Source organism: Loxodonta africana, chromosome 14 (genome assembly GCF_030014295.1).
Source record: "Loxodonta africana isolate mLoxAfr1 chromosome 14, mLoxAfr1.hap2, whole genome shotgun sequence".
NCBI classification, from domain to species: Eukaryota; Metazoa; Chordata; class Mammalia; order Proboscidea; family Elephantidae; genus Loxodonta; species Loxodonta africana.
This window is the reverse complement of record NC_087355.1, coordinates 68,789,876-68,805,199: the sequence shown is the minus strand read 5'-3', so window position 1 is coordinate 68,805,199 and position 15,324 is coordinate 68,789,876.

Genomic DNA, 15,324 nt, shown 5'->3' with positions numbered 1-15,324 from the left:
CTTTCTGCCTTTGAACACTCAAGTCACCTAGCAGCTCTACCATAACTGCCACGCATTGCTTTGGAGGACATACACTGAGGCTCTTCATGTAAATTCTTTCTCCACCCCAGCACAGCATCTCTACCTTTAGGCTAGATCCTACAGGAATGGCAGTCACACACACACACACTCAGTCTTATGCGAAGTGTGTAATAATGGCTAGTCTGCATGTATCTGTTATGACACAAAACCTGAGGGCAAGCCCAGCCACAGAGAACCACAGCGATGCATATCAAAATTCTTGAGAGTTCATATTCTTGACCCAGTAATTCTACTCCTGGATATATGATCTAAAGAAGTAGAGATTCAAACAAGAAGTGTGTCTGAGAATACTTATGGAAGTATTTTTATTATTATTACTGAGAAAAACTGGAAACAATCTAAATGTTCTATACTTGAAGAATAAACTCAAACGATGAAATATTAAATAATTAAAAATAATATTTTTAAGGAATACCCAGGGAGAACTTGGGTGAAGTACCAAAGGAGAGCTTTACACCTGGTATAATCAGTAAATGACCCTATCCAGAGTAACGCCCCTTCTCAGACCCTCCCTTCATCAACTCAGCGGGGATGGCAATCAGCTTTATACAGACCTAAGCCACTGCTCTGACCATTGCTGAAGTGCTTTGTTCAGAAGGGTCTGAGGTTGAGGCTAGGTTCAGTGGGCCTGGAGGCAGGAAGGGAATAGTCATTTGCCTTCTCTAAGCCCAGGTATGGAGTAGTGGTGCTTCACTGCTAGAATTCTCACCTTCCACACAGGAGACCTGAGTCTGATTCCTGGCCAGTGCAGATCCACCATCCCTCTGTCAGTGGCGACTTGTCTGTTGCTATGATGCTGAACACGTTTCAGCAGAGCTTCCAGACTCGGACTAGTACAAGCTAAGAAGAAAGGCCTAGTGATCTACTTCCAAAAAATCAGCCAGTGAAAGCTCTATGTATGGATCACAAAGGTCTGGCCCCATTGTGCATGGGGTCCATGAGTCGGAATCCAACTGACGGCAATTAACAACAACAAACCGGTAAGGGAAGTAAGTAAAGCAGTCCTGGGGGGTGAGGGCATGCTTTATCTGAAGAGAACAGCTGATCTTCAGCTCCAGGTGACTGTTGCCATGCAGGAATTTGTGCACAAATATGGCATATCTTCCCACTTTTCAGAGAGGCTGGAAACCTTGGCCTATGTGAAGTCTCTTGACTTTAATGTTTGGCAACTATTTAAAATTTTTTTAAAACACAAAGAAGGCTGAATAGAATCTGCCTGCAGCCAGATGCTTGCCACAGGCTGCCAGCTCACAACCTCTGCCTTGGGTACACATAATCACCATGCACGTCACCTAAGGGGTTTGCTTGTTTAGTCTCTCTGCCAGAGACAAATGATGCCCTGCAACTTCATAAACCTCTCTCATTGTCTTCACTGGCTCCGTCCTTTTCTACTGGGAAGACTGTCTCTACAGCCAGGTTTGTGTCTGCTTGTCTGACCTGCTCTGGTTCTCTTAACTCTAGTTCAGATAAACACAATTTCCACCCCAAACTCTATTCCTGTTGCTCTTACCCCTCTAACATCTATCTTCTTGTGTGTTTGCCAGGGGAAGGCCGCTTTTCTCTTTGAAACCCAAACCACCTTGACAGTTCTTTTTATCTAATATTCTTTGAATTACATTGATCAGTGTGAGGCTGAATTTCTTTCATTTGACTTTAACTTGAGTAACCTTCTTTTGTATCAATCAATTCTCTAACACATTTCAAGTCTGGGTTTTCCTTTGGCCATTTTTCTTTGGGAATAGGTTTCTCCAGGGGACTATGCCCTTCACCATACGACCATGAGCCAGGAAGCTCACTGGCCTCCTCTTCTCTGAGGGCTCTTCCTCCTTTCTGGGATCTTTGATGAGTAGCCACACTGACTTACACAGGAGATCATTCAATACCACATAACCCTGATCACCACTGTGTCAATCTGTTGTGACTCTCGGGATGTAGTGATGGCATCGGTCTACCCGAATCCTAAAATGTGACTGACATTCTGCTCTCCACTGGGAGGGGCTACTGACTGTGACTCCATGACTTTGAACAAGAAAGAAGGGCTTCTGGGCCAAGTCTAAGACACAGATATCCCTCTACAGAATAAGAGTTCTTTCCATATGTTCTCATCCAGTTCATCTTTTCAAAAGCTTTCCCCTGCTCCCAGAGCCCTGGAGCCAACACAGCCTGCCACATCAGAAACACAGACACTGACACACCCAGACATGCACTGCTCGGCTGAAAATTCCTTTTCACTCTTAAATCCTTTACTTCTTTCCTGCCTCAAAATGGATGGGCTACAGACACAACATAGGAATCCCTGGTTGGTACAAATGGCTAAAGCACTCAGCTGCTTGCCAAAAGGTTGGAGGTCCAAGTCCACCCAGAGGTGCCCTGGAAGAAAAGTCTGGTGATCTACTTCTGAAAAATCTGTTTTTAAAGACCCCATGGAGCACAGTTCTACTCTGACACACACAGATTCACCAGGAGTTGGAACTGACTTGATAGGAACTATTTTTTCAATATCAAAAAAGCCAAACCTGCCATCAAGTCAATTCCGACTCACAGCAACCCTATAGGACAGAGTAGATCTGCCCCATAGGGTTTCCAAGGCTGTAAATTTTTAAGGAAGCACACTGCTACATCTTTCTCCCACAGAGCAGTTGGTGGGTTCGAACCGCCAACCTTTTGGTTAGCAGCCAAGTGCTTTAGCCACTGTACCACCAGAGCTCCTTTATATATATATATACAGATACAGATACACACACACACACATACACACACAACAAAAAAATCTCCTGTTCCCTGTCTGTAAAAGGTAACTCACAAAGCATATTACATGACCGGACTTGAAACTGAAGAGGATGTTAAATAAAATTATTTTGTTTAGTTCTTTAAACTCTAAAGAACTAGAGATGAACTAAATAAAGGCACACATTTCAGTGCATTTTATAAGCATAAAATAATAGTAGGCAATAACTAAAATACCATAAAAAACACATAAAACAAGCCTGCAGAAAACACAAATAATCAAAAACTATCTTCCCAAGATACCGAGAGGACAGACAAGGTGAACTAAGATGTACTATATATTAATTCTATGGTTATTCTACACTTGGTTAAATGATGCTGTTTACACTTACAAACCCATTGCCATTAAGTCTACTTTGACTCACAGCAACCCTACAGGACAGAGTAGAACTGCCCGATGGGTTTCCAAGGAGCAGCTGGTGGATTCAAACTGCCGACCTCTGGGTTAGCAGCCAAGCTCTTACTCACTGTGCCGCTGGGGCTCTTACAGTCAGAGGAAAACCAATAATGCCAAAGTAAGATTAAGGACACTGGTAGGGGGCAGAATGGAGGAGGGTGAAAATTAGCAAGAGGGAATGCAGACCTGGGGACCTTCTGAAGGCTATCTGCCAATATTTGAGCGTCCACTGAAACCTGAGTTCAGCAAACAGAACAGTGGATGTGAGCAAATTTAAAATCAAATGGCTACTTTACTCAGTGACTGGTAAAGGATTTTGCTTTGTTTTGTTTTATGCACTCCCATGATAAGTTAAAAAGAATTTAAATTTACATCTTACTACTCTGTGCTTCAAACACTGAAGCCTTCAGGAGTCTCAATATTATAAGACACTGAAATATTTTATTTGCCCTATTTTGTTCCCAATCATACAATCTGAACTATGATGGCAAAACTACAGCTACTTATTGTTACTTATTATCAAGTCTAAATCTTGTGTAGTGGTTCAAAGAATCCCCTCCCTGGGGAAATTAAGCCTTTCACCTAAGAACTCATGCAAGCCCACCTGAAAATGTCATCTGTGTCTTCCCTTGGGATCCAGAGTAGCAAATCCATTTCCCCTGTCACCACAAAAATGATCTCAAGTACTGGTGGTCACCAGCATTGCCTTTACTTATTTTTGAACTTTTCCATCATTCTTTCTGCTCTCCATCATGAGAAAGTAACTAGCTTTAAAGTAATAGACATTATCCATATGTGAAAATAAACTGAAATATTCAAAGCATAACTCAGCCAGCATCAAGACTATGTTTATTTTGAAGCAACATAAAGCTTCGTCTTATTTCAGAGAGGCTCTCTTCCCAAAATCATGTTAGTTCTAGCTTTTGGTTTATAGATTTTGTGTTTGGTATTCAAAGTTAACATCCTAGTTGATTAGGTATAAAACAATATTAGCAGCAGCAACTGCCATTGAGAAAATGAGTTGCTACCCAACATTTAGTCTTAAAAGTCAAAAATCTATGAGTTGACTAGATGATTTAATCTAATTTTAAACGAACTGCATTAAAATAAATTAAACGCTCTTTCCTCTTCAAGTTGCAAAACATAAAAATACCATACACTGTAGTTTGAGAATGACTGTTCTCATTTCATTCAGGAGATGGTGTGGTACCTTTAATTCCTTTATCAGTATTATCCCAGACTGACAAATGGAAGACCAATTAAGGAGAAACGAGCATATGTCTTACTTATCATGGTTTTTTTTTTCCCCTCTGAAGATTACTTACTGAAAGCTGTTTTGCAATATCCACCAGAAAAGAGCGTTTAAAGCCAAGAAATGACAAAAAGGAAAGTAAAAGACCTAGGGGAATCCATGACATGTTACAGAGGCAGGGACAGAGTCAAATTTACAGTTCTTCTGGCCTATTTCTTTGTTGCAAAACTTTTTATTCTCACAGAGAAGTGTCCAGCTGTCCTTGATATTTTTTTTTGTTACATGAGGAAATGGTGACCTACATTTTGTTGAGAAAATGATCAGTTGAAAAGTATTTACTGAACACCTATTATATTCTAACACAGTGCTAGGCCCTGAGAACACACTGGTGATAACAGAGACAGGGACTCTATCTACTAGACAGCCAGCAAACTACTGGGAAAGATAAATAATCAGGACATTATTTAATTTATTAAATGTAAAAGGGTTGAGTTTTATATCACAGCTCTAGGGATCATAACATGACATGCTACATGCTATAACACTTTGGCTTCCAGCACAAAAACAGAAGGCACACTCAAAGAGATAATGGGGAGACATCAATAAAGGAACTGTTTAAAAGATGTGGGCAGGTTTTGGGGCCCTACAAGGAAGAGTGCAGTACTCCAAGATAGTAACAAGGAATACTGGAGCTCTGTAAGGTAATGGCACGGTACCCTAGGCCTAATGACAGCAAGGAGTCAGCTATTACCAACCCAACTAAAAAAGAAGAGAGAACCATGGTTATAGAACCTAGAGGTTCTGTGGAGAGGTATGTCTGATGGGAACAGTAGTCTTTAATGGAGGAACACAACCAAGCCTCAGTAACCCGGCAGGTGTGAGCTGACAAAATAAATACGCCAGCCTCACTTTCCTCCATCCTTCCTTCTGTTGGTGAATACAGCTCCAGGACTAGGCACAGCATTTAAGGAGGCCCCCACAGTGCCCTGGGCGCCACACTCCCTTCACCAATATACCAGCCCTGGATACCAACTAAGGCCAGAAGGCAAGAGCAGGGATGAGGAAGGAGAGCAAACTGATAAGAGAATATCAAGAATATCTAGCACGCCTGGATATGTGATATTTTCCAAATCAAATAATATTAACTCTAAGTCTCCTCCGACCTGGTTGGTGAGAAATTCAATTTCAGTAAATGTTTAGCACCCTTTATCAACTTCACTTCTAGAATCCTAGAAAGTCGTAGCAGAAATATTAGGAAAGGGAGTTATTATGGACTGAACTGTGTCCCCCAAAATTGTGTGTCATCTTGGCTAGTCCTTGCTTCCCAGTACTGTGTGATTGTCCACCCTTTTGTCATCTGATGCAATTTTCCTATGTGCTGTAAATCCTACCTCTATGATGCTAATGAGGAGGGATTAGAAGCAGACATGTTAATAAGGCAGGACTCAACCTTTTGAGATATAAAAGACAGAAGTGAGCAGAGAGACAGGGGGACCTCATACCACCAGGAAACAAAAGCAAGAGAAAAGCACGTCCTTTGGACCCAGGGTCCCTGTGCTTAGAAGCTCCTAGTCCAGGGGAAGATTGATGACAAGGACCTTCTTCCAGAGCAGACAGAGAAAGCCTTCCCCTGGAGCTGATGCCCTGAATTTGGACTTGTAACCTACTAGACTGTGAGAGAATAAATATCTCTTCATTAAAGCCATCCAGTTGTGCTATTTCTGTTATAGCAGCACTAGATGCCTAAGACAGGGGTCAAATCTTAGTCAATAATTGCTGCCATCTTTACCTTTGTGTGGTCCCCTCAGACTACTCAGTATTTATTTACTTTAGGCATTTACATAAGTAGGAACTACCTATATTATTATTTTCTTAATATCCACTTCAAGTCAATTTATTTAGTATGAAGCAATATACATAAAAATCACAATTTTGACATACAAAGTATATATTTTTCTCATACACATTTTAAATGAATGAGTGAATGAATAAATATATAAATAAACGAGTAAATAAATAAATAGCTGCCTAAAATCTGCCTGTGTTGTTACATTGATAGGACATTTTTCACCCACTTAGTATCTCAGCACAGTGTTATCCCTCCCAAGCACATCTACCCTGGACAAGCTCAGGGACATGTTTCTTAGGAGCTGCTGTTCTTAAGCGCCACAGAGTCAGTTCTGACTCATAGTGACCCCATGTATAACAGAGCAAAATGTTGTCTGGTCATCCTCACAATAGTAGGTATGGTTCAGCCCATTGTTGCAGCCACTGTGTCAGTCCATCTGATTGAGGGTCTTCCTCTTCTTCACTGACCTCTATTTTACCAAGTATGATGTCTTTCTCCAGGGATTGATCTCTCCTGATAACGTGTCCAAAGTCATAGACACAACGTCTCACCATCCTCATTTCTAAGGAGCATTCTGGTTGTACTTCTCCCAAGACAGATTTGTTTGTTCTTCTGAGTCCATAGTCGATATTCTTCTCTAACACCATAATTCAAAGGCATCGATTCTTCCCCAGTCTTCCTTTTCCATTATTCAGCTTTCTCATGCATAGGAGGCAACTGAAATTACCATGACTTGGGTCAGGCACATCATAGTCCTCAGAGTGACATCATTGCTTTTTAACACTTTAAAGAGCTCTTTTGCAGCAGATATGGCCAACACAATATGTCATTTCATTTCTTAACTGCTGCTTCCATGGGCATTGATTGTGGATTCTAGTAAAATGAAATCCTTAACGACTTCAAAATTTTCTCCATTTATCATGATATTGCTTATTGGTCTAGTTGTGAGTAATCATCTCAGATTCTGATTCCAAAGCTGCCTCCTTCTCACTGAGATACCAAGCAGGACATTGGTTTCTGCCACCTTGACCATGTTCCCCTCAGTCTCAGAGGTCATTGTTCCTTTGCTTCTAACTCTGGCTATCAAAGCACTAGCTTCCTCTCTCTTCTCTGTCAAGGATTCCTGTTAATCCTCCTGAATGAACCCAAACTTTAAGAGCTCCTAACTTGGTGTTCTAGAGAAAACGGCAAGAGAAAAGACTATCTCCTTCACTGGGAAGTTACAGGCATTTGAGGATTTGATGGTCAACATATTCACCAAGGAAGGCTGGAGCCTAGGACTAGGCAGCCCCTGCTTTGGCAAGTATTCCCATGTCTTATGAGGTATGAGAATAAGAATAGTGGGTAGGGGCAATGGGTACATATAGATATTGACCAGAATGGATAAAGAACCAATGGCCTGAGGGGTTTCACTGATGCTTTGGGGCTGCTAAAGAATCTTGGTACCACCACAGGGAGGGGAGACCTCAAAATGGCTGAAACTGACTTTTCTGACAGCCCACTGAGATGGGGGTCCAGATTCAAATTTAACTGGGTTTAAACGAAGGGTTTTTATATATATTTTTACACCAAAAAAAAAGCTCCTAACTCTCCCAGTTCAAGAAAGAAGTCAGAAATTTAGAAACACAGTGCTGGCTTCTCTCTCATGGGTTGGGAAGGGAGAATGGAGTCACTAACACTACTTAAAAGTCCCTGAGTGGTGCAGTTAATCCCTCCACTACTAGCCAAAAGGTTGGTAGCCTGAACCCACCTAGAGGCACCTCGGATGACAGGCTTGGCAATCTGCTTCCAAAAGATCACAATCTTGAAAACCCTATGGAGCACACAGCTCTACTATGACACACATGGGGTCACCATGAGTCAGAATCTACTTGACTGCAACTGGTAACAACACCACTAACAGTATATGTTCTTCCTAATAGTTCCTACTGTTTGGTAAATAATAACAGCTGTTTACAATGAGATAAAGAGTGGTGGAAAAAGTTGCCTGGAGGTCAGGAGATGACCCTCAGCAACTACCAGAACACTGGCCGCAGGCAGCCTGGAGAAAAGTATGGAAACGTCAGAGAGCATAAGCGTGGCAGGCATCTTGTAGCTAATCTTGCAGAAGAACTTCCAAGTTTTCTTGGTATCTTACCTTTCACCTCTGCTAATGATGATAAACTGTTGCCTCACGATTCACAGCCATTCTTTCACAATTGCGTGTGAGTTTATCACTATTACCCTCAAACAACAGATAGCAACTAAGGGAATAAGAGGATGTGATCTACTGTAAAAACTCACACGTGTCATTTCGTTTCAGGGTGATATTCACATCTAATTGACCAGGTTTCTGGGGTTGGGCCACCTGAGAAATATGTATAGCAATAAAACTATTAATGGTTTAAAAAAAAAAATACTGAAGGAAATAATTGCCACTTTGCCCAAGAACTGTGGATGCCCCTGCTCTAGTCTTTCCCACTTGAGATCATCACAAAAAGAGTTGAGCTAGGGTAACTGGGGAGTCCCTGGGTGGCACAAATGGTTAATGTGCTCAGCTGCTGACTGAAAGGTTGGAGGTTCGAGTCTACCCAGAGGCACCTTGGAAGAAAGGCTTAATGATCTACTTCCAAAATATCAGCCATTGAAAACCTGATGGAGCACAGTTCTACTGTGACACACATGTGGTCACCATGAATCAAAGTTGACTGGATGGCATCTGGTTAGGGTAACTGGAACCCAGCGAGAGCTGATAACCTAGAGGAGGGATGCACTGCCTGGCTGGGATTGCAGTCAGGGATTGCTACTGGCAAAGAAGCATCACTGATATGCAGAGGCAGCAGGGAAGAAATTCTCCAAGTTCTTTCTCCTTCTACCTGCCCATCTCCTTCTTCTGAACTCTCATTGGCCAAACCTAATGAGAAGCTTCTGAACTCTCATTGGCCAAACCTAATGAGAAGCTAAGCAGAAAGGAAGGAAGGAAATGAAATCCCCAAGGATGGGCCTCCCAGGACATAGAGCAGGAAAGAGAAGAACAAGCTCAAGACGGATGGGCAGAGGTAAGATATTTTCAGTTACTTTTATCTTCTCTGTTTCTGGCTCTGGAGATCCACTTAGCTCATCTAAACCTTACCAGGATCAGAAGTGTAGTTAGGAGAGAGGAGAAAATGGTCACTGTCCCTGAGAAAAGTCTACAAAACTCATGTCTCTTCAACAATTTTCAAGGTAACATACCGACATGGCTATAAAACTATGATATAAAGACATTACAGGAAGAAATGTGAAAGTGACCATGAGACTCATAAAATAGTATTAAAGGTGCTTTTCATTACAGTTTATTCCCTTAACCATTAAAGGTAAAGGCACAGAATACTGGGTTAGTAAAGAATATTCCATAGTAGGATAGCAAATGAGCATTTTTAGAAAATCACCCTTTCATAAGCACTCATTTTAGAATGTATGGGACACAGAGATCACCATCCAGATGCCCCATCATGAATGAAGGATGTTTTCCCCCAGATACTAGGAGTGCTGTTGGAGTTCTCTGCTGTCAGTCCCCTCCACAGATTGACTGCCTTAGCTTAACGAGAATGCTATCAAAGATCACGTACCCTTCTTCCCATTCTGGAATAATCCACATCCAATAACTGATTAACACAGGACTATAAATGACCATCCCTCTCAGAACTGCAAATAGTTCTCAAGAGTCATGCCATCTTCAGAACTCCTCATGGAGTTAGCCCTACTTATCCTTTGCCCCAAACCTCCTTCTTTCCCTTCTGTTCCACAGGCTGATTCCAAGAGCACTCCCTAATAAAAGTCCTAGATGCTAATCTTCATCTCAGAGTCTGCTTTCCTGGGAACCCAAACAGCATTACATACAGTCCTTAACAAATAAACACTTTGATTTCTCTATATTGTTCAACAAGCATCCTATTGCAAAACAACAGGACAAAGGAATTATTTTCCTGCCAGAATTTCATTAAGCTCTGCACATTAGCTTCCTGTTTCCAAATTTCTTGTTTTGCTCTTAAAATGTACTTGGGAAAATAAACGGGCTTGGACATTTCAAATAAAGGACAAGGCACACTAAGTCTTGGACCGGAAAACTAGAGTAGAGGGCAAAAAGGACAACCAATGGCTGCGTTAAAAAGGGATGAAGGAGAATGAAATAAACTCACAGGTTTATACTCTCAGTGAAGAACACACTTAAAGTGAAAGGCAAATGCCTGCCCCCGGGTTCCTTGGCCCTGGAAATCCACTCCTGTTAGGAATCAGAATCCTTTTTCCTCTGTGCTTATACCATAGCAGTATGCCAGATTGGACATGGGTAAAAATTTCCTCCATGCTTTCTGACTGCCAACCTTAGAGGATGTAAAGGATAGAAAAGTCAAGAACCTTCTTTAGTGATGGATGATGGGAAAGGTCAGTTCTGAAAAACGCGATGATGAAATCAATCATATTCTGTGAAAACAGAATAATAATGGTTAACTTTTAAGTGTTAACTATGTGCAAGGCACTGTGCTAAGTGCTTTATCCACATTTCATGTAAGAAAAAAAGAAGTGCTGAGAACTATAAGCCATATAAGCCATGTATTGGAGTAATTTCAGTTACTAAATGATTATGGATATCAAAAGACAAGAAATCAAAGAGGAGCTATAGTGGCTTTACAATGTGTTAATTTCATGTCATGGATTGAATTGTGTCCCCCCAAAATATCTGTCAACTTAGCCAGGCCATGACTCTCAGCATTGTGTGATTGTCCACCATTTTATGAGACTGTCTGCCATTTTATGTGATTTCCCTATGTGTTGTAAATCCTATCACTAAGATGCAGTAAAATGGATTAGCGGCAGTTAGTAAATACTGATGAGGTCTACAAGATTAAATAGTGTCTTAAGCCAATCTCTCTGAGATATAAAAGAGAGAAAGGAGCGGAGAGACAAGGGGACCTCATACCACCAAGAAAGCAATGCTGGGAGCAGAGCACATCCTTTGGACCTGAGGTTCCTGCACAGAGATGCTCCCGGATCAAGGGAAGACTGATGACAAGGACCTTTTTCCAGAGCCAACAGAAGGAGAAAGCCTTCCCCTGGAGCCGGTTCCCTGAATTCAGACTTCTAGCTGTGAGAGAATAAACTTCTTTTTGTTAAAGCCATCCACTTGTGGTATTTCTGTTATAGTAGCACTAGGTGACTAAGATACTCACTTGGCTGAACCATATTTCCCAAAATTCCCTTTCCTGTATGTTTTAGGCTAGAGTGAGCTACAAGGGATACTTTTACGAGAGATCTGGAGGGCAGTACAGTAAAGCAGTAGTCTTTTTGTAGCTTATACACATTGTCATTTATCTGTGGTTCACCTCATTGGTATGAGAGAGTAGCTAGACTTGACCTTGCTCCCCTTTCTTCTGGATCCTCCTTCATCTTTGTGGTTCACCTTGCAGTGATAGGATGGACCCCCCCACACTCACAGTTTAGTTCAGATGTTGAGACTGATGACACTACACATGCACAGAGAGGGTTTGAAAAGGTTTAATACTCGCATAAGGAGGTTTTCTAGGAGATATAAAGGCAGGCTCCCAAGAAGATTGAATAATTGCTTGAGAGAGAGCAGGTAAAGGAGACTGGTTGGGTTGTATGATGGTTAGTGAGTAGGTTTGGAGTGATGGTTTCTGCGTGAAGGCTGGAGCTTGTATGGTTTGAACTTCCTACCACTGTCAAAGGAGGGAGTTTCAAAGAGTTTCCAAAAAGCAGCTAGTGGATTTGAACTGCTGATCTTTTGGTAGCTCTAAACCACCGTGCCACCAGAGCTCCACTATATATATATATATATATATATATATATATATATATACACACATATATACCTCCTAGGGATTCTGCTTTTCCGATTAGCCCTAAATGACATGGGAACCCCAAACCTTACTTGTTTAGGGATGGGAACACGGTTCAAAAAATAATAATTTGAAAGCCCATCTCTAGCAATATGATATTCCTATTCAATATGTCCGATGGTTTTCAATGGCCCCCTAGTTAAGTACAAACTTTGATCATACATTTTTACCCTGTACTCCAACCAAACTGGCATGTTAGCAGCTCTCTGACCAGATGGCCATTTTCACACCCAAAAAATGCAGTGGTCTGGGAAGAAGGCCAAGGTCATAGTCTTCAGCCCAGTCAATACTCAGGTGAGAAACCCTGGCCAATCTTACCTTGCTGACTATGATTTCCTCATTTGTGTGGTGGTAGGGGTATGGACCCCTTGGGCAATCCTCCATGTTAATCAGACTCATTTTGAAAATTATGAGATCATGTGTGCAATTTATAAGATTTTTTTTTTCTAAAGGAAGATTCTATACCCTGAGAGTATCTACTTATTATTAGAAACCACTTTCAAGGCTCTCATTACACAGTGTACTTTCTAATTGCAGGTCACTGGTTCATTGTGTCGGTCATGAGATTTACCTGTGATTAATTTCTTCCCCTTTCATTTTTCTCTTGCTTCCCTTACTTAACATATTAAATGCCATTGCAATTTCTACAATGCCCAGTTTGGGCCAAGTGAAGATATTTTATACTTGGGAACAGGATTTAAAAGTGCCAGCATTTAAAAGCTCAAGTTCTTATCAAGGCAAATGATTATAGTCATTTGTGTAATTCTTATTGACAGTTTTCTTTAACTTTGGTCTCCAAGTTATAAAAATTAATGTCTATAATTTGCTTTATGGTCCCATAGAGAGGGACAGCAAAAAAAAAAAAAAAGGAAAAATACCTTCTCCATCAGGGAGTGTGGCCAGAACCGATCATGTGAGTGAAAAATTCATGCTAGTCAGAGGCAAAGAAATGGAACTGCAGAAAAAAGGCATTAAACAAATATACCACAGGAAAAATACAAACTCTACAGAAGACAAGTCTGCTAATAAAAAGATAGAGTACTAAATTGTTATTTAGCTGAATCATTGTAATCATTTTTCAATTTCTATTTACCAAGTCAAATTAGAAAAATAGCCTTATACAATAAGAATAATGGAGACACTGGAAAATAAGTATTGGCAAAATGCAGGTGGGAGGTACTTAAAGTAAAGGTGAACATAAACATTTGGTCTAGATGATATGCATCCTAACATAATAATTAGCAAACATCTAATGAATTGCTTATAGTTGTCTTTAAACAAAGCACTCAAGACACACTATAAGATTAGAGGAAAACAGATGTAGTATCATCTCACAGAGAAGGTAAGAATGGCTAAGCCAGCTATTGTAATTCAGAAATCCTACCTTAGCAATATAATGAAACAAATATAATAAGATGAAAAATCTTTGAACAGAACACAATGGAATTGTAAGCAAAAGATGGGCTTATAAAGAAAATATCAAGTGAGATCAAAGTCATAGATTTTTGCCAACAAATTAGAAAATCAATGACTAAAGGAAATGAAGTAGATGTTTCATAATTGGCCTCCAGTGGGACTTGTGACAAAAATCGCATAAAATTTTATTTGTTAAATTGGTTTGAATTGGCTTAGAGATAGATAGAGTCACCTGGATGGAAAATTGGTTGCCTTGTTGAAGGAATATGCCTAGAAGGCTCTGACAAGGATAAGTATTTACATATTTGAATGCTTCCAGATCTTCCTTCTTCATGGACTCAGTGAAAATAAGAGTAAAGTTATAGATTCAGGCAATACCCATATACAGATGTTACATTCTATATTTATTTTTAGCCAACCAGGTAGTAGTGCATCCATCTGAAGGATGAAGATGTTGAAGGGAATAAAGGAGTAGAGTAAAATGAAATATTTCTGATAAAGACATGAAATATAATATGTTGGCTGTTTCTGAGAAGTTCTAAATAAACAAATGGAAGTAAGGTTTTTTTGATTGTTCATGTTGTTTTGCTTGTTTGTTTTGTTTTTGCTTTGCTTTGGTGAGTTATCATCTGTACAAGTTCTGGACTAAAAACATTTGGAGTCTGACTAAGAATTTAACCCTTAAAAACCTTTCCTCTCTTTTACTCCCAGTTACCCTTTCCCTATCTTCCCACCTAAAAACCTTCCCTTGTTGTTGGCAAAGAAGCTTCTAGAAGAGGTGCTTTACAAGACAATAACACTAAGAGTCTTGTCCAACTGAATCAGGTAAAAATTAGAGTCTAGACATTTGGGGGCAGTTCTACTCTGTCTATAGGGTCGATATGAGTCGGAATCAACTCAACGGCATTGGGTTTTTGGGTTAGACATTATCTATCTTCTCTCACCTGGCAAGTGGAAACTGGTGAGGAAAAATTTTATCCGCTAGTATCCCAGGGTATAAATGGGGAACTTTTTCTCACCTGGACACAGAAGTGATAAACAAATAGAAGGATTTGGTTAGATGCTGCGGTGTGATGGGTCACTTTTGTGTGGTCTTTCTAGCTATGTGTTGTAACTCCTACCCAAATGATTGGGCAGGACTGTGTGATGGGGTAATTGTACCCCACCAAAGGGATTGGTCAGTTTTGCCATCCCACTGGGCTTGAAATGTGCCACCCTAGAGGGGGGAAAGAGAATCCCGCCACCACTAAGGAAGAAGAGCCAGGAGCCAGCATGTCCTTTGGACCTAGGATCCTTGCACTGAGAAGCTCCTAGAAGTAGGAGACCAGGAAAGAGAGAAAGCACTAACCCTGAAAATGGTGAGAAGCAGTGGCAGGAGAGACTGGCAACAGAGACCCAGTTGCAGGAAATGAAATGGCACAGTGGACTTCCCGGCCAACGGAGAGAGAAAACTGAGTGTCCTTGGGCAGAAGCCTAGCACCAGGGAGAGGCATGCCTGGGAGCAAGGCTGGGAAGAGGCTGTCCTGATGGAAGAACTGTAACCTTGAGTGTTCCTCAGCCTGAATTGTAACCTATTATTTCCATAATAAACCTCATAATCATGAGTATGGTCTGTGAGTTCTGTGTGGCCACTGTAATGAATTATCAAACCTAGCAGAGAAGTGGA